The sequence below is a fragment of the Ursus maritimus genome, unplaced genomic scaffold (genome assembly GCF_017311325.1).
Source record: "Ursus maritimus isolate PB19 unplaced genomic scaffold, ASM1731132v1 scaffold_34, whole genome shotgun sequence".
In the NCBI taxonomy this organism is placed as follows: domain Eukaryota; kingdom Metazoa; phylum Chordata; class Mammalia; order Carnivora; family Ursidae; genus Ursus; species Ursus maritimus.
The window spans coordinates 17914251-17934832 of record NW_024426008.1 but is presented as its reverse complement, the minus strand read 5'-3'; the positions used below and the strand labels follow the sequence as shown (position 1 = coordinate 17934832).

General features: G+C 40.8%; 1 protein-coding gene and 1 long non-coding RNA gene across 2 annotated transcripts in view; one reads left to right on the top strand and one right to left on the bottom strand.

The window, feature by feature from the left end:
- The window catches only part of APBA1 (amyloid beta precursor protein binding family A member 1), a 194893-nt gene that overhangs the window by 89997 nt on the left and 84314 nt on the right, over positions 1 to 20582 (bottom strand). The window lies entirely within an intron of this gene.
- Positions 8682 to 18534, top strand: LOC121100124. The gene is made up of 3 exons (XR_005831850.1): positions 8682 to 16291; positions 17636 to 17920; positions 18105 to 18534. It is a non-coding gene; the product is annotated as an uncharacterized LOC121100124 (long non-coding RNA).

Sequence of the window (20582 nt, the reverse complement as noted above, 5' to 3'; positions counted from 1 at the left end):
CGTTGGAGGGACTATCTTACTAACAGTAAAAGCGCATTAATTTGGATGCAAATGATGTGACATCAATTGCAGCCTCTCAAACTCAATTTCCTTGTCTACAAAAAGGGGTAGGTACAGTATTGATATTTGTTGCAAGAATAATATCAAAAGATGTTTCTAAAGTGTAGAGTCCTTGTATCAGGGAACTGCCACAGTGATACTAGCTTCTACTATGTTTATTTTATTGTTATGATTATTTTAAGGCTGAAATGGAACTTTCCCTTTGTAATATCTTTGAAGAGAATTTGTAAAATGGTACAAACAGTAGCTGTAGTATTTAAGGTACCTTTAAGGGATATTTTAAAATGCTGTAAAAGCATTTGCTCACCTGTCAACAATCACCATGCAAATTACAAGTCATGCTTAAATATTCCTTATGGCACATTTACAAAGGATCTTATCTTATCAAGCCTTTGTTGGCCAAGCTCCTGTTTCTGCACAGAATTGAAAGTAATACAGAGTCAGTTAATTTAAATATTCTCTATCATTCAGAAAAGGATTTCATTTACTAATTTATTATATTTATGTATATAACATACTTCCATGCAGTAAGGTTAAAGTAAATTTGTCTGTAGACAAATTAAAAAAAAGAGGAGACTAATAAAATTAAATGCGTGGTCGAGCTTCCTGTTGAACATCCCAGCCAACACTTCCAGCCTCCACTATCATTGGTAAACTTCAGGGCACCTTATATAATGTACATGAGTAGTGAGTTCTCTGTAAATGTGCATTCATGAGGATGATTTTTCAGTGTCCTGAATCTTACCATTTTGACTCAGATATGAAATTATTTTCAATGCTAAGCGAAACCAAATTTGCCAACAGGACATTTAAATCAATGAATGTACCAATAAATGACCTTCAATAGGGGGGCTTTTAAATGTCTTAGAAGAGCCAGCTCAAAGTCATTACCTCTTTAAGGAAAAAGAAGGTATTTCAAAAGCTACCTCTCTGCTCTGGCTCGCGGGAGACTGCTCTTCTTTCTTCCTCTTCAGTTAATGACCTTTCTCAAGTATTATGATATTTGAAATGATACAAGATAAGTTTCCTCCTAAAAGTTCACAATTTGGACCGAGAACTCTGCAGTCCTTCAGATGGAGGAAGCAAAGGTGGCATTTGTGTTTGGGGCTCTCATTTGTCCTTTATGGCCTAGATTCCATTCATTATTATAAAAAAAAATCAGCATCTTGCCTTTCAGGTTAACCGAAGAGACTTAGAAAATATGAAGTGCCTCTGATAGAGAGTTCACTCCAGCAACAGAGCAAGTTCTTGCTCAGGGGTAATCTCCTTCAGTGTCCTGAATCACTACCGAACACAGATTGTGGGGTGCCTTTCCTGTCAACGATTCTGTTTCTCTAGGAATTGTTCCCACTCAGGGACTCTGGCCAAGGGATGCCCAGGCTGCCATGTTTAATTAGAGGAGACCAGGAGGGCTGGAGGGAGTCAGAGAACCCAGAGCATGATGCCCCCCCAGTGGCTTCCAAGGTCACAGATCCATTCTCAGGGCCTGGCTGTCCTCATCCCAAGAGGTCTCTCAATGGGTATGACAACTCCTCCCTCATCAGAACAAGGTTGGGGGGATTACCTATTCCCAGGGGGAGGGAAGCCTTGTGAAGGATAATCTTCTAGTTTTTCCATGTTAGAAACACATCATAGGCAAAGAGAAAACATTTTGTACTTTTCTCATATCATAAATCAGTGGTTCTTTTAAAATATGACATGAAGGAATAAACTGTAAGGAGCAGGAAAGAGCAAATGGCTTCAAGTCACAAACTATAAGTCAGGACTCAGGATCTGTAAGGAGGCTGCTAACGCTCTTGGTACCTTGCTTTCCTGAACTGCAAATGAAAGCCATCCAGTGGCCAGCCCACCTGCTTCATCGCATTATTCTGATAATAAAATGAGATAGTGTATGTGAAAAAGCTATTGTGATTTAAAAGTTTTAGACATACATTTATAACTACTTCTGTTTTGAATTCATTTGATGGCTAAATTTATTATTTAAAAAAGTTATTTTTCACAGCTCATTTCCCATTGCTAGAAGACACTTTGGAATCTTGTGATCGTCTTTAGGCTAAGAATCAATTGTTAGAGCACAGAAACCAGTGAGGAATTGAATTCAGCCCCTAGGAGCAGAGCACCCCTACTGCCTCCCCTCTCCAACCCCACCACTGGCATATTTTTCTCTCATATAAAAGAAATCCACAAGTGGGCAGTCAAGGGCCAGTATAGGGGTTATACAATATCTACATTGTTGGGGACTTGGCTCTTTCCAGCTTCTCAGGCTGCCATCTTTATGCCTTTTGATTCTCACCAGCCAGAGTATCTGCCACCATGTCTGTAATTTGGCAGGCAGATGGGGCAGGGCATAGGGCAAGAAGGGGTACGTATCAACTGAGTCAGCTCCTTTCAGAGAGCTTTCCTGAAATTCCTATCCAGTAATTTCCACTTTTTTTTTTTTGGCTGGGCACCAAGTAAAACATGGGTTCTCTTAGTAATTAAGAAGCAAAGAATATTGAATAGGTCTCTGTTATGCTAGGAATCGAAAATTGTGAACACTAGAATGTTAATCAATTTTATTCACTTTCAATTTCTAAGATGATTTTAAGCTGGACATCTTAGCAATATCCTAAGAGAAACAAAGTTCCACAGCCTTGGCCAGCATCTTGATTTCAGGGCTGGGGTGAGATCCAAGCTTTCCCCATCCCAGGTTCAGTGCTTTACTCAGCAGTCTGCCCCATGGTTTGGTTTCAAATGCAACCACTGTGTGAGGTTCCTACCAACCCAAGAGCTAGGATCAGTGATGTGGTTGGCAGAACAATGGCCCCCAAAGATGTCCATGCCCTAATCCCTGGAACTTGTACAGATCCTACCTTAAGTGATGAAGGGACGATGCAGATGTGATTAAGGGGATGGAACCTGAGATCAGAAAATTATCTTGGATTATCTATGTGGGCTCAACCTAATCACATGAGTTCTTAAAAGCGGAGCATCTTTCCCACCCAGCTGTGTCACAGAGATGAGACTGAAGAAGGATGAGAGGTTGGGAGCATGAGAAGGACTTGACCCTCCTTCTCCCTTTTGCTGACTTCAAAGCTGGTGAAGGGGCGTGGACATGAGCCAAGGAATGCAAGTGGCCTCTAGAAGCCAGAATGGCCAGCATGGAAAGTGGGACCTCAGTCTGAAAACCCCGATACTGGAATTCTGTCACAACCTGAATAAGCAAAGAAAGAGGTCCTCCTCTAGAGCCTCCAGAAGGGAATGGAGCCCTGTAGACACCTTGATTTCAGCTTCGTGGCACCCACATCTGGTTCTGATTTACCCAACTGTAAGATAAAACATTTTATTGTTTTAAGTCACTAAATTTGTGATAATGTTACAGCAGCAATAGGAAACTAATACAAGTGGATGGACAGAGGCTGCCAGCTCTTTTATAGTATTTTTCGTATTTTTTAGAAAAGATTTTATTTATTTATTTGACAGAGAAAGACACAAACGGGAGAGCAGGAGAGGGAGAAGGAGGCTCCCTCGATGCAGGGCTCGATCCCAGGAGTCTGGGATCATGACCTGAGCCAAGAGCAGACGCTTAACCAACTGCGCTACCCAGGCACCCCTATTTTTCATATTTTTAAGCAAGCTCAAAAATGAAATGTCTCCCTACCTGCACAGGAACAATGTCGGACAAATTAATGGATGGAAACTATTAAAAGGTGGAAGGTTGGCTGGGATAGCCAAGATCCCAGGCATTGGGAAAGTCATGTCTTAACAACAACATGGACATAAGACTCAATGTTACCTTAACCTCTTAAGTTCATGCGTGGGATCAGGGCTGGGGCTTGGCAGGCAAATTAAATGTAGGTGTGTGATGGAGTGGTGGGGACCGTGGCATGAACTGGACCATGCATGCCACGTCCAAAGATCTTCAAATGCAATTGGAGTTAAAACACAGCACCAGGAGAAAGATTTCCGCTTAAGGGGGCAGCCATTCAGCCCCGGCATCACCATCAGTTTCTGCTAAGGCCACCAGAGCGAGCAGAAAGCATTAAGTGCACAAGGAAAGAAAGGGGTAAAATGAGTAAGTCAATGGAATGAGGGAAGAAATAGGAAGAAGGAAGGGTTGTGTAAGAAACGAAACTCCAAAGAGAAAGCACAAGGTTGTATGATGCTGGAGGCCGCCCAATGCCACCAGCCTTTGGCCATCGGTGCCCTCAGGGCCAGCCATGCTTGAGATGCTCCAGATAGAATATGCTGTGTGTCGGCGGCTCCCCTCCTCCCCAGAAAGCCATTTGGTTCTTCTTTGAGGCAAACAAGGTCATTTGCCTTCAGATCTCACCCAGAGTAGAAGTAGCTGACATCTCCATCTTTTTACAGCAGCTGCTGAAGCAGCAAGACAGCCGAAGCCCCGATTGCCCAGGGCGCTGCAACCAGACCTCTCCCGAGGCCAGCACAGAGGCAGACAGGGCTTGTCTTCACAGTGGGCAAGGTGAAGGGGCACACAGAGAAGTCACAGGGACAAAACCCAGATGTCTACGGAAGCCAGGCAGGTAATGTGAGTGAAGCCAGCCAGGTGGATGGAGAAGCAAACTGCAACAGCTCCAGAGCAGAGTGTGGACCAAGGCCGGACACATTGGGGTGCAGGCAACCTCATCTTGACAGCAAAGCACAGGTGAGATTAGTGGGAGCAGACTGTCGGTCACCCCGCTAAGCAGAAGGTTCAGGGGAAGAAAGGCCCATGTCCTTGCTGTCATTGTTCAAACACCCAGTGTGGTGCCTGGGACACCTTAGGTGCTTAGAATAGTGTTTGCATGAGGAAATAATTATGTCAAGTGTAGTCGGCACCCATAATAGGTCTGAGACTTTGGTCCTCCTGTATACTGCCATTCCCTCGTCTAAATCCCATAACTATTTCACTTTCTGCCACCTTGATCCAATGAGTCATGAGCTTCACACCCTGTCAGCAGTCATGACATAGTCTACAAATTTTGATTCCTGAGTTCTTGTACAACTTCTCATCAACCCTTCAGTGCTCTGGGCCTCCGTGGCCTGAAAGTGACCTCTCGTGGTAAAAGAGGATAACTGCAAAGCTAAGTCCCTTTTAAATCCAGACAATTCAATTCACACCAATCCAATCCATAGTCATAAAGTGTGGAAGGAGAGAAAGTCAGAGCAAAGGACTTCTGAAATAAAGCTGTAATTTAAAAGAAAAATGAAAAAGAATTCAATGGGGAAGTGTTTCAGGTGTTAACATGGAAAGGAAGCTTATATTAGGACATAGAGGATACAATTTCCTAATTTCTTTTTTTATAACTTTCTTCCCAGGATTGCTGCAAAAATTGGAACTGAGTTTTTCCATATATATTAGGGTTTAGTTTCTAAATATCTGGCATCAGATAGGGAATCTGTCATGCGTAAGATGTATAAACTTAAGGCATGTTATTTATAAGTCTCTGAGACTGTCTCCACATCTGAAAAATGGGAATAATATTAGTTATACTTGCCATGCTGATTTGGTTGTGATGAGGCCCTAATTAGTGTGGCATGTACAGTGTGTTCTCCATGGACCTTGTAAGCTTTGGTTCATGATATGCTCTCATCATCAATCCTCAAATGGCCTGAGCATTTATTTAGCCACTTACTTATTTTTAAATGTCATGAGCTGTACCTGTAACCATAAAGTGTTACACTGATATAAATTTCTCAGTGATTAAGGGGAAAAATAATAAACTCTGTGATCAATGATGGAGCTTTTGTCTACCAGCCATTTGTCAATAATATTAAATGGGTCAGATTGATTTCTTCTTCTTCCTTTCCTTTTGATCACTCTCTGAAATTTTGCTCCTCCTCTTTGTCAACTCAACTTGGGCCATTCACTTGTTTTATTTCATTTCTATCTTTCTGTAGCCAGCTTGTTCCCATATTGTTTTATAAATGGCCTTCAATTAATTTATGATTGTAGGTTCTTACTGGAATTCATGTGCATGGTGGACGGTCAGTCAGATGACCTTTAAGTCATTTGTTGTGCAAATTATGTAATGAGGTCCTGTTCTATGTATGGCATTGTGCTAAGCACTAGGAATATAAAGTGAATAAAACAGACAAGATCCTTGCCCTTGTGGATCTTATGCTGGGGAGTAACCAAACGTATGCTGTGAGTTCTGAGAAGGGTTGTAAAGGGAACAAACAAGGATGAAGATATAGGGGATGGGAGAGTGAGCATGCAGGTAGTTACCTGAAGGAAAAGCATTCCAGAGTGAGCAGCATGTTCAAAGATCCTGAGGTAGGAGCAAGGAGGTGCATTATACTGCCCTTCATCATGTATAAATAATTTATTGGCCATCTTATGGATGTGTAGGTATACTCCATCACTGTGCATACATACACAAGCATAAATATGTATAACATAGATATTACATATACATATACAAATACATAATATATATGTGTGAGTATCTTAAAACTTCATTAAGAGTAATGTTAAATCCTTAGCTATGAGAAAAACTAGTGTCAACACATAATATTTAGATAATGTTCATTAAATATGCATTTTCGTGAAAAGAAAAATGTTTGGAAAAATAATTCGAAAGATATTTTATGGATCTGCAACCAGCTCTTAGGCCTTGGTGACAGATTCTGGGGATGAGGTCACAGCTCCTTAGGATGTTGCTACACACTGTGGCTCCCAGCAGATTGTGGGGCTTTTAAACTTAACATTAACATTTTTTCCCCTGCACCTGTTAAGCTATTTTGCTACACAAGGGTCTAGGTGAGCTTTTTTATCCCCGGAACAAATATCTTAATACTCTGTATTATGAGGTTTTGAAGGCAGGAAGAAATCTTTTGAAAGGTTCCGTGAAATCTTTATTAGTGCGAAACCTGTGTACCATGAAATGGAAAATCATTTTTTCCTTTTAATCTTTGCTGTTCAGACAGATGCAGGGCTGCTCTTTTTCCACTCCCCTTCATTCTGTAAACTTTCCATGTCTACTCTGTGTGAGGCAGGGTGTGTGTGGTTGATGCAGACAGAGATGGGGAAGCACGTGGCAGGGGAGACGTGACTTGTGCTGAGAAAGGGAAATGGAATCGTTCATGCAGTTTTTAAAGAATCACATCGTTCCCTGAAGCTAGGAAGCTGGGGGCGGGGGTTCCTGTTGGAAATGGGGGAACGCGTCTAGAAAGATTAACCAAAAAATCATGGAAGGTTTTGAATACTGTAACAGAAGAGGTTGTTTACAAATTTTTCAACCATCATGAAGGTTTCGAAGGAAAAAAGTGAAAGAGTAGAGTCAGTATTTGCTGTCCAGTTGATCTTCATAAGTTGGGTGTTTGTTATTTGAGGCTATGCCTACACAGGTTCCCCCACTTGCTTGATTTATTGTGTTTTTCTCTTCGAGTCTTAGAAAAAAGCATACCACAGAGCAAGCGAAGAGTAATCAACTAATGGCTCATTCTTTATGCAGAAAATGAAGATGTCCTGCATGAAAATCAATTTACATTGAGTTGAAAGACACACTCACATTTAACTCTGAGTAATTTATCCTCTTGAAGCTCCTACAGAGGAGTTTAACAAACCCAAGATGGGAGATGAATTTATAACATGAAATTTCTTTTTCTCTGGACTGAAATACTGATGTATCCAAGCAGGCCAGTAAAGTCAACGTAGCTTCTTAATTCTGTTTCAGAGCTGAAACTTTACTTTAAAGTTGGGATCCAATTTCTTTGTCTACTGGGAGCTACTCTGACAACTTTTATTTAGTTTAAAAATCAGAGCTCAATGGTAAATTCATCTTTATAGAAACAGAGTCTACAAAAACGTAAACCCTAGAAAGATTGATATTTTAAGAGTTAATCTCTCTATGCCCTTACCTTCCTCACTTTCCCCAAACAAAATGGTTCCCTATCTTGGATGCTCTTTTAAAAATGAAGGTATAACTTACATACTGTACCAGCACAGATCTTAAGGGTGTTACAGCTTCATGAGTGTGTGTGTGTGTGTGTGTGTGTGTGTGTACATACATTGTATCTATAAGATAAAGGACACTTATCATCCTAGAAAATTCCTGTTTTGCCCCTTCCCAGTCAATATCCCCAGGGATAACTGCTATTCTGACTTCTATCATCACAGGTTAGGTTTGCCTCTTTTTGAACTTCTCCACAATGAGATCATATAGCATATACTCTTTTGTGTCTCGCTTCTTTGGCTCCACATAATGTTTTTAAAATTTACCTATGTTGTTGCATCTGTCAATAACTCAGATTTTTTCTTTAATAACACAGAATTTTTACTGTTGAGTAGTATTCCATCACACAAACATACTGCAATGTGTTCATCTTTTCCTTGCTGATGGAAAATTGGGTGGTTTCCTGTGTGGACACTGTTTTCGACAGATCTTGATGAGGTTTAAGACTGGGCCAGACTGGGGCGCCTGGGTGGCACAGCGGTTAAGCGTCTGCCTTCGGCTCAGGGTGTGATCCCGGCGTTATGGGATCGAGCCCCACATCAGGCTCCTCCGCTATGAGCCTGCTTCTTCCCCTCCCACTCCCCTGCTTGTGTTCCCTCTCTAGCTGGCTGTCTCTCTCTCTGTCAAATAAATAAATAAAATCTTTAAAAAAAAAAAAAAGACTGGGCCAGACAGACATAAGAAATGAACTGAGTATTCTAAGTTATGAGTGCAGGTTTTTTTTTTTTTTTCAGATTGTTCTGGATATTTTACATTACAAGTTCCTGGCAGAAATAGAATCTATTTTTCTCACACCCTATAAAGTGTCTGAATCAGAATTATTAAGCATCCAGTTAAAGATATCTGGTTCAGCATAGTGCTAATGAATATAAAAGTGTGGACTGAATCTTATGGGAGATTGTTGGTTTTTCTGGGAACAAGAGCTCCATTCCCAGGTCTCAGGAAAGTGCTCACCGGTGCACGCTATGGGGCACAAAGTTAGTGGAACGGGTCTGTGTGCATCACCTGGGAAAACTCCTCATCCAGACAAGAAACATGACCCAAAGTGTACTGTGCTTAATCATAAAGTCATTTGAAAAGCAACTTACTTACATACTTACTTAGACAAGCTTTAATAAGATGCTAAGAAGTATTAATGGTAATTACTACATAGTGATTCTTATATATTGCATAGGTTATCTTTAATTTTTACCACTCTGCCGAGTGAGTGTTGTTATGCCCACATTTTGTGTGAAGAAACAAACTCAGGGGCATTAAGTAAATTAAGGTCTTGGGTTAGTATGCAGCAGAGCCAGAACTTGACCCCATGGTGTCCCGTTCCAAAGGCCACCCATCCTCTTTACACGAAGACATTTTTATAAAATTAGTAGGCACCATAAATTTCATACTTAATGAAGTTAGATAGAGATACAACTGGCTCACTTGTGATCTATCCATGGTTCTGATGAGGAGGAATTTAAACCTCTGATACCTCTGTGCCAAAAGAATTGGCCCCTGGTGCGCCTGGCTGGCTCAGTCCGCAGAGCATGGGACTCTTGATCTTGGGGTTGTGAGTTCAAGCCCCATGTTGGTTGTAGAGGTTACTTAAAAAAAATAAAATCTTAAAAAAAAAAGAATTGGCTCCCAAAGCTTCCACAAGTCCCCAGCACTTACAGGGGACTTAAATATTATACGACAAAGACTTATATCTGATGTGTTTATAAGAACAGACTTCATCAGTCGTTCAGTGGCATACCAGTCAAAACATTTCGCCATTTCTAATTTTCTTCTACCTTGAAAATAAAATTATTTTGATTGTGAGATTTTGCTACTGCCTTTCAAATAAGGCGCACTATTTAAAAATAGCAAAGAATGGCGGATATTTTTAGGTTAAAAAAACACACATGGAGATAGCTCATATTCCAAAGAGAAGTCTTCCTGTGAGAGTTTTCTCCATTCGTTTTGAGTCAGTAGTAAGGCCACCTGCAGAAAGATTCACTCTTTTTACAAGCCAGTTTCTTAAGAGTCTGCCCCAGACATATACAGGCGGTAGGATAGAGAATTAAGCCAAGAGGGCTCAGAAGGATGGCCATCTTGCGCGTGTCCTGAGAAGACAACATCCCCATAATGCAAGCATGCAAAACCAAGTGAGATGAGGCACTGCAGGAAAGAACATTCCAACATCAGAGGTTCGTGTTGCTTGGAGACAATCCAGGTTTCTTAGTAACAGTACAGTACTAGATTAACTACAGCAACAAGTTTTGATATTTGCACAACCACTTGCACAACCACTTTCCAATGCATGGGAGGAAAGACGCTATACTATTGGGTGTTTCATCAGGATTTTAGACACTCCTTGGGTGTATGAAGTGGGATAAGGGGAGGGGATAACCACCCTGGTGATGAGCAGGTGCTGGATACGACACACTCTTCACCCTCCCTCAGACCCTGTTTGACTATGTGAAGTGTGGAGATTGGAGCTGCCCCAAATGTCACTTGACCTCTTCATAAGCATCTCTTCTGGATTACATAAAATCTTCAAAAATACACATTTAATACATGAAAGTATTATATCATATAGTTACATGGTAACTCGTTCATTCGGCAGCATTCATCTCAGTGGACACAAGAGTGCAGAGAGACCGGAATCTTCTCTATATACTGGCCTACTTGGGGGTATAGTTGGCTCAACAATTTAGCAAACATCTTGGGCATATATATCGAAATTCATCACTTCAACAAGATAACGTCAAAGTCTTTAAGGCCTTTTTATAAGAAAACTGCTCAGAAATAACTTAAGTAACTTACTCAAGTAGAAATTCAAAGAAGAGAAATGAGGCTTCATGGTTGTTTTGACATTTCTATGATTACTAGTGAGTTGAACACTTTTTCAAATGCCTACTGGCCATCTGGATTTTTTCTTCAACGAATTGCTTGTGTTCTCTGCTCACTTATCTACTGCGGCCTTGGTGTTATTCATAAAAATTATATATATAAACTATGTAATGAGGATACTATCCATTTAACGACCAAATCTGATAAGTCAGGTGCCTGTTTGTTTTAATCTAATCCTAAAGGAGGAATCCAAAACACGGAAGCAGTTAAGTAGAAGAGCAAAAAAAAAAAAAAAGAAAAAAAGAAAAAAACCAAATCAAACTGCTTTCGTATTTATAGCTCTACATGAATTGCTACTTGAGCCTAAATCAGAAAAGCAATTAGATAATTCTCCAACTAGAAACTCACATGCAGTGAATGAAGTCTTTCATAGGAACCTTTAAAGCACAGCAACGACACAGATACAATTCAGAGGAATCTGTCACTATCACAATGACACGTCCCCCCACTTTATATTGAGTAGAAAATATTGAATCAGTTTCAATATATCTGGATCTGCACAAAACCAGGTTTCCTTTGTTCAGCAAGAACAAGCCAAAGCATTTTACATCTTTGTTCAGTCCACACACTAAAGACTGAAATCTTTGGGGTCAATATGGGAAACCAGAGACATGCTGGACGTGGACCCCAAGATGGGAAGCTTGTAGGCACAGTGATGCTGGACAGCCTGTTGCGTTTTATGCAAACGTGGCCCATGACGACTTCCACTGTGGCAAGAATTCTGATGCCCAGGGTCAGTGTGTGACAGGCACAGGTGCAGCTCATCACACTTTGCAAAGGGACTCAGAGTTAGCACTTTCAGAAAAACACAAATCTGAGCAATATTTATTCCTGAGATAGGGAAGATGCCTGCCCTCAAAGGTTGCTGTAGCTTTTCAATTACACTGTAAGATTAACTGTGGTAGGTAGTTTTACTCCTCTTTTATCAACCAAAACCACCCATGAGATACAGAATTTAGTGATCAATGCCTTAACGTTTGTTTGTTTTTTTTTTTTTAAAGTTAAGAAAGATTTTAGGAGACAGACCGAGAGCCAGTGTGAGAAGGCAGAGCTCGGAGGGAAATTAGCAAACATTCAGCTATGCTGTTCTCAAGGGCAGGGATTCATGATAATAAATGGAATCATTTCAGGCTTGAAGGAGGTCTCCTGTGGGACACGCACAGACAGCTTCAGGGATCACTGCATTTCATCAGCCTAAAAATGGAGCTGTCTGTAGAATTTCCAGGTCAGCAAAAGATAGAGGAGAGCTGCTAAAATCTAACAAAATGAGAGGCTGCCATGAATCATTTCTAAAGGGTTAAGAATGCTGTGGATGAACAAATGAGGAGGACACACACCAAATCTAGACTATTATCACCACGATGCTGAAAAATGTTATTTGTAAACCATGGAAAAAGAAGGTAAGGCAGTTAGATGTCCGAGTAAAGTCCTGTAGTGTTCCTGGTAAATCCCGTGTTTGCCAAATTGACAAAGAGAATCTATGTCCAAGTTTTCTCAGGTTCACATGGTTCTTCCCACCATGAAAAGAGGCACTTACTGAATGTGTTCAACACATAAAGCCTTAACTGTATCCAGGAAGAAAGTTATGTGATCAATTCTTTAACATCTTCAGAGGAAGACTTCATGCAACCTCTCCTAGGGGTGAAATTCGGGGGACCAGGGACAATGAATAGCCCCCGATTCATCAGAGAATCCTTACACCTAACTTAAGACGATGGCTTTTCCCCTCCTCCCCCTGCCTCCCAATGCCCTGTCGCCTCCTATCAGAAGTGTTTGCGCCTCTGAAGATGACTGATGGGGTGGGGGTGGGGGGGTCCTATCCACTGGCAACACCTTTCCCTTCTTCGAAAACAGCTGAGTGGTCTCAAGGTCAGAGAGCAAGCAACAAGACAGAGAAGAAGCAGGAGATGTTGTGTGGGGCTAGATAATTTCATAACAGTGCAATCACTTAGAAGTTTCAAACTGGACGCTAAAGGCTGCAGAGTATTTCTGTTTTATTTTATTGGTTTCGCCTTTAGAAGGCACGTTCTCACCTCTTTGCTGCAAGCCAAGATGCTCCCAGGATTCTTAGACCTTGTCTGGTTTACTCTATTGATACTTCTTTTGTGGCCTGATGCATGTCCAATTTTGTAATTGACACACAAATGTTATGTTGTGCTTGGAATGTATATTGCTTAACCGTTGGGGCAGGGGTCTTTCTTTATTCAAAGGATCAAGTTCATTAATGATGCTGTTCAACTTTTCCACATTTTTGGTCCTTTTTTGCCTAATTAAGGTATCATTTCCTGAGGAATGCGTGTTAAAGCCCCCCATTGTAAGTATGAACTTGTCTGTTTTTTACTTGTCATTCTATCAAATTTTGCTTTATTTACCTGGAGGGTTCAGGCTCAGGATTTTTATATCTTTTTGAAGAATTGCAAAAAAATGTTTGCACCTTAAGGTGCAAATGTCTGCTTTGCGTGACATTTATATACTTTCATCGGCTCTTATTTTTAAAAATATCTTTCTGGTTTATCATTTTCTATCCCTTTGGCTTTATGTCATTTGGTTTGGGAGTCGGTCATATAAATAGTATGGTAGAATCTCCGTCTTCTAACATGTTAAAAGTTACATCCATTAATAAAATACATTAATGTTATAATTGCTAATATACTTAGACCTATTGCTTCCATTGTTTTTTTCCTATTTACCAAGCCTTGTTCTTTGCTTCTGTTTTTCTCCTTGCCCTGTATTAGAGTGAATAACTTCTTCATTCTTATTTTACGATCAATATGACAGATATTCTGTTGCTATTGTTTTTGTGGCTACCTTAAATTTTTATCATAGATTCAAAGTTAATCAACATTTCTACCTTCCTCCAGAAAAAAAAGGAAGAATCTTAGAATACTTTTATTCCAATTACCATCTACCACATACACTGGTTGTTACCTAGTGTTTTAATTCCGTCTTGGTTTAACCCCCACACCCCAAAGACCTTATTATTGTTGTTAGTCAATGTTTGTTTAAACGAAACCTCTTATTTACCACTTTCTTTTGTCACTGTTCATTATTACAACCCACTCTGATCCTCTGGGTTCTATCTCATTCTTACAGAAATAAATCTTTAGCAATTCTTTAGGGAGTGTTTGTAAAAAGCAAAGTTAAAAAAGTCTTTAGTATGCTTTCCCACTTAAAAAAAATATGTTCTTTTGGGGGGTGGAGTCAAATACATACAGTGAGGTATGTGATGACCGTGCAAGCAAAGGGTTTAACTCAATGAATTTTTGCATCTACACCCAAGCAAATACTACCTAGATCAAGACTTGGGATATTTTCATCATACCAGAGAGCTCTCTCTGCCCCTTCACTGTCAGTACTCACCCCTGCGAGTCAGATATTTTTCTCTACTGATTAAGTTAGTCTAGTTCTTGAATTTCATATAAATGGAATCGTAGAGTAGGTACTCTTTTGTGTCTGGCTTCTTTCACTCAACATAATATTTGTGAAATTACTGTTTTTACCAGGAGCTTTTCCTGTCATTGTGGATTCCATGTCTTTATCACTCTTAAATGATGGTTTGCAGGTACAGAATTCCAGGTTGATAGTTATTTTTCCCAGCTTTTTGAAGATGTTATTTCAGTGTTTTTCAGTCTTTATTGTTGCCAAAAAAAATCAGGCATGCCACCAGCTGATTTGTTTTTCCTTTGTTGGCAATTGGTCCTTTTTCTCAGTTATTTACTTCCCCCCGTTCTGGTTATGTTTAAAATGCTCCTTTCATCTTTGGTGTTCTAAAATGTCCATATGTTATGTCAAGAGAAGGATGTGGTTATGGTAATGCTGAAAGAACGGACAGAAGTCAGAGTGCTTCATCAAAGTGATGGCTTAGGACTCTCGGGGTATAGGCAATCTCTCCAGACTTCTGCATTGCTGGGATAGATCTGGACCCCACACCAGGATGTGGAATGAGTTTGGCAGATGGGATTTTTCAAGTCCCCTTCTTGAAAAAAGGGCAACCCTTGAGGAGCTCAGGCTTGTATGGGGTTTAAGTGTTAGCTCTCTCCATGCACTGGGTCGGTCCCATCTGCTTTCCTTGCATGCATGGGAGTTAACACGAGTGTCTATTTCCAGACCCCGATCCCAGGGCCCTAACTGCAACTTTCTTATCTGTCTCCTTTGAGCATCTGCTTCCTTTCTTGCACCTGGTGAGTCCCTTTCTTTCTTTCTTTCTTTCTTTCTTTCTTTCTTTCTTTCTTTCTTTCTATCTATCTCAATGGTTATGTTTAAAAAGTGTATTTTAACCAACTTTTCTACTTATTTGTGGGCTAATGGAGACTATATGAACTCTGTCTACCATGTTGCCAGAATATGAATCTCATTCACTCATTGGTCAGTTATCCGGCTGGCCCTTGGCGGCTTGTGAGTGGCTAAGTGCAAGGACCCAGCTTTGGAATCACTGCTCTAACTACCAAAGAGCTGTTTGGTACTGGGTAGGTTGTTGGTACTGGTAGGTTGACGCTCCCTAAGCCTCAGTTTCCTTAACTCCAAAAAGAAGATGATAAAAATTCTTACCACAGAGGGTTGTAGGGAGGACAAAGTATGCTAATGTATGTAAAGCACTTGGCCTGGTACCTTAGGAAGCACTCATCAATAACTATTAATACTATGAAACATTGCATAATGATATTATTGAATTGATTAATTGATTAATTTGCCCACCTAGGAATCAAGTTTATGTACAAGTTGATGCAACGTAGAAACAGAAAGACATCTTTCATGAAAAGGAAGTAAACGGAATAATAACTATGAGACTATAAACTGTATATGTGAACGCTATCATGTTGTTCTTTATAAATAGTGCCCTACAAAAATCCTATGTGCTCATATTTTCATACATTCTGAGCTGAACTTTCCAAAGTGTTGAGAAAATCCCTGCGAGTCAGACAAGAACATTAAGACAGAGAACACTGGCACTTTGCTTCCCCCGAGAATGTAAATCAGTGCACTTGCTTTCTGCATTGAGGAAGGTGTTATGATCAACGGATGAAGTAACCATGTGCTCAGCGACGCGGTTGGTTTATATGGTAGTGCCAACTCCGCCTGCTCACTGCAGCCCCGTAAGAAAGCGTTCACTCACCGGGTCTGAGGATGGCTCTTTGAACAGCATGGCTCTGGGGACATCTTAGCACGATTGTAAAAGCGATGTGCCCGTTATACAGGAAAGGACCCTTTTCTCCGAAAAGGATGTTCAGGGCTTGAGTAAGCAGAAAGCTCGGGTGGAGAGCTAATTATGCTACCTCATCAAGGAGGTTTATAATGAATGAATCATTGTCTGTTACAGAGTCCAGAGGTCTGCTGGAGTCTTGACTAGAGCTGGTTTTGGGATCTGTTGGATCTGCCATTGCTACAACTTATCATTTGTGGGGTCCAGCGGATCCTTTAAGGTGATTATGATTAGCACAATATTCATTTCTAGTATTTCCCCTCTAACATTTTTTTTTTGCTAAGAGGTGATAGTTTTTCTCAATTAGTGTTTTCATTATTTTCAAAAAAAAAAAAAAAAAGCAGCCGTTGGACTGGCTTGAACTTCCAAAGTAGAGCGAATAATATTTTGCATGTATATTCAGGAGGATTGGATTGCTACTGTAAGGTCAAATCAAACATTAAATTCAACTCAGAAGAAATTTTTTCAAACCCTGTATTGGGACGGCAAGAAAATTAAACTTTACAGTGTAAATAATACTGACACTTTCAAAATAGCCCAGATTTTGTTGATTCTCTTTTGAATTTCTGCTAACTAAATGTTAGTCAAAACTTTTCAAGATTGAGTTAAGGACTACATAAACCAAACCAAGCCAAACCAAATTAAACCAAAAAGACCCAAACAAAACATTGGGTGTCCTTGGTCTACTGCAGAGAGAACACCCTAGATCTGTCTAAATGGGAAATTTTAATTCTGGGCTTAAAACTATGATGATTTTTTTAAAACACTGAATTAAAAAGAATGAAGTTAAAAACAATCTGACAAAACAGTATTGGTAGACCTGAACACCACACAAAACAATTACTGTAAAATTCACTATCGATGTCACTTCCCAAAGGTGTGGTTTACAAAACTTACACGTCTATTTTGGAAATAACAGTTTTCTAAACCTTGCACAGAATTTAAAGTCACCTCACTGTCCTTAAAAGCCTCCAGTGAATCTTTGCTCTGGGCGTAGGCAGGGCCCATAGTCTGGGTCAGTCCACTTGTAAAGAATGCTCTCCACACACAAGTCTCAAGTCTATCTTATTCCTCAGACGTAAAGCCGCCCGAATTTGGCAAGATTCTTAATCTGAATTACATTCTCTGCATTTGTGGTTATACAGCATTCTTAATAAATTTATCTAACTTGTCATTTTTTTCAGTTAAAAATGACTTGTTTTCCCCATCTGCTCAAAATGGACTTTGAAATTAAAAAGATTTTGTTATTAAATTTCTCCTCCACTATCACTGGCAAAGGAGATACCATCAAAACTCCTCTTCTGAAAAGATTACAAGTGAAAGCCTGTTGCAGAATTAACAGAATTTTCATTAAGATCCAATTTAAGGTCTACACTCTATTTTCTGAAATAAAAAGCATTCTTAAATTCAAAAGCAGAAAAGGTTATGAGTTATAGGAGTAGTGCGGCTGCAAAACGAGGCACTCAAACAACTCACCTTCTCAACTCATATTAATAGAGACTATATTGGTTCATATCATTCCAAGTTTACTGATTACTTGGTTTTTATTTAAAAAAATTATTAGACTTGTCTGTCCACCCATCCATCAAGATGCAAATCACTCTGCAGACACCAGATCCTTCTAGACAGACCGCCCGGGCTCCTGCGGTTCCCGACACGCATATGGACAGCTTTCTCCAAGGTGTTTGAGAGAACAGAAGTCTTGAGCTCTGCCGAGGGCTGATGCTTTCTATGGCATCCATCGACTTTTGTTAATGTGAAAGTCACTGGGATCAAATGTCAAGAAATACAAACTACCCACTTGGAAAACAAAGAATGTAGCCTCTCCTCAATGCCGGTTCTCAAGAAGGTGTGTATGGTAGCGTTCATGTGACCGCAAGCCACCGTTTCCCGGTGGTGGTGGTCTATTCCCAGTGACATTAGCCTCATCAAGTGCACATAAAATGCACCTCCCCAAACTCTGAATTCCAGCCGCTCCTTCCAAGCCTTCTCTCCTGACTGCTGTATTTCTGATCACCACCTCTTGGTTTCAGGGGCACGGGTCTGCACACAAACGATAGAACCCACACCTGAATGCAGTTCATCTGAAGAGCAGCGGAACCACAGAGGCAACTCCATCTCTGTGGCAACACTTTGAAACCCTGTGACAACTGTAATGGCTTTAGTACTTAGTGACAATTTCCTTTCAAGAGCTTTATGAATTTTAATACCCTGATCAAAGAGCAATATTTAAAAACAAGGAGTGTGTCTTCAGTTTCGACCGCAACGTCTCTGAGTTGTAAAAGACCCATCATTTTTATAGGTTACAGGTGTGCATTTCGATGAGGCGGGCTTGACCTTGTTTCTGCTGCTGGGGTCGGAGGTCACAAAATGTTTGCTATCATTTTCATGCTCTTCTTCAACTGACAAAAGTGAAACTCATGATTTCAGTCTGTCAGTTTTTAAATAAATACAAACTGGTAACTACCATGTGCTCAGAAAAGGGCTAGCATTTTTGGAAGTAAAGAATTGGCAGACATCATTCCTGTCTTTAAGGCGCTTATACTCCAATTGGGAAAAGATTACTAACATAATCAGCCAGTTAGAAATCAATACAAACTACTTTACTTCTACCCTCTGTCAAGGACTCTGCTAGTCCCAAGGATATAAAAAGATCAAGATCCTTACCTTAGTCCCTGTCCAGAGGCAATGCACAAGCATGCAAGGACAATAAAGTAATAGTAACAAAACAACAGTAATAATGGTGAGTAAGATTCCATGAGGACTTACTCTGTGGTAGTGTGCGTGGCGTTGCATGGACCACCCCGTGAGTCCATACAGACTTTAGCAGGACTAGCAAGGGCCAGTGAAGTCAATTCTCATTCTGAGTAATCAGAATAAATGATATTGCCATAATCCAGTGTCACCAAGAATGATCAATTCTGCTTTTGCCAAGTAGGATTCACTAGATGTTTGTTTCTTCCTGGCCACGCCTCTGGTTTAAGGAAATGTCAGTTCTCTATAACATTCAGTAACTGTTCTGAAGCCCTATGAAATGTTTCCTTACCCCCCAGCTTTACTGAGATATAACTGACATATGATATCGTATCAGGTGTACAATTTTCAGTTTCAGGTGTACAATTACTGATTTAGTAGGTGTATACTTTGTGAAATGATTTCTGCCGTAAGGTTAGTTAACACACCCATCATCTCCCAAAGTTACAACTTGTGTGTATATGTGTGTGTGGGGGAGGTGAGAACTTTTAAGATCTACTCTCTTAACAACTTTCAAATATACAATATTGTTAGCTATTGTCGCCATGCTATATACATCATGTATTCAGAACTTCATCTTATAACTAGAAGTTTGTACCCTTTGATCACCTTTCCCCCATTCCTCTCACGGCCCCCTCCTCCCTGAAATACTGTTGGTGTGAATTTAGTGGAAAGGCTGCAGCTCAAGTCTGTAAGAAAAAAAAAAAGGCCCATCTTCCTTTGTTGCTCCTCATACAGCATGGGCATAAAGCCAAGAGAAGAAAACATTCTAAGATACTCCTTCTAATCCTGAAGTAAGAAACAGAAAACAAGACTGATTATTCACCCACAGAAGCCTCCAAACAACCGAAATGTGAAGGTGATTGGAAGCCCTTGTCAGGCAGAGACCTAAGCTCATTTATCATCAGGGAGGACCCCGTTACAAGGATCCCCCCATTAGCAGGGGTGCCTCGAATGCACACTGGTGCTCAGTGTCCCAGGTGCCCACAGCCGATGCCGCTGGGAGACTGGGAAGGGTCTGAGGTTTAAATACACATCGGATGCGAGTCCTTAGGTGGTTGTAAATATGGGTGCTCCTCAGTTATCTCTCTCTGCACACTGTCCCCCAGCAACCCATCCATTCCTGTAACCTCAATTATCCGCATGTTAATTCCCCCAAGGACGGATCCTTTCTTCACACTTCTCCGTGGGGCTTTGTGCCAGGATATGTATGCCCTGCCTCCTGATATCTCCCTGCAGCTGCCTGACCTGCCCAAAGACCAACTGATGGTCTTTCTCTCCCATCACAGTTCTTCCTCCCTGTTTTATCAGTTATCTCAACACACAGGTCAGACACCTGCCATTTCCAAAGCGGTTCATCTCCCCCACCCCCACGCTCCTGCTCCATCTCCTACACTGTTCGGACCCACCACTCTGCCCCATACCCACAACACCCGTTCCTGTCTAGGCTACAGCTTAGCTCCTCACGGTCCTCCTCCTTGTCTTTGCTTCCTTCCAGAACATTCTCCACCATGCAGCCAGACTAGACTGCCTTCCTAAAATGCAACTCTAATCATGTCCCTCCTTTCTTTAAAATACTTTTTTTCACCATGGCTCTCCGGGTGTTGACCCAAGCCCTGACTGTGGCCTCAGGCCCCACTGACCCACCAGCTTCATCTCTCATCATCATGCTCCCGCCCCCATGCTGGGCACTTCTCAGGACTCTTCCTCCACTCTATGCCTCAGAAGCTACTGCCCATCCTTCAGAACTGAGTCTA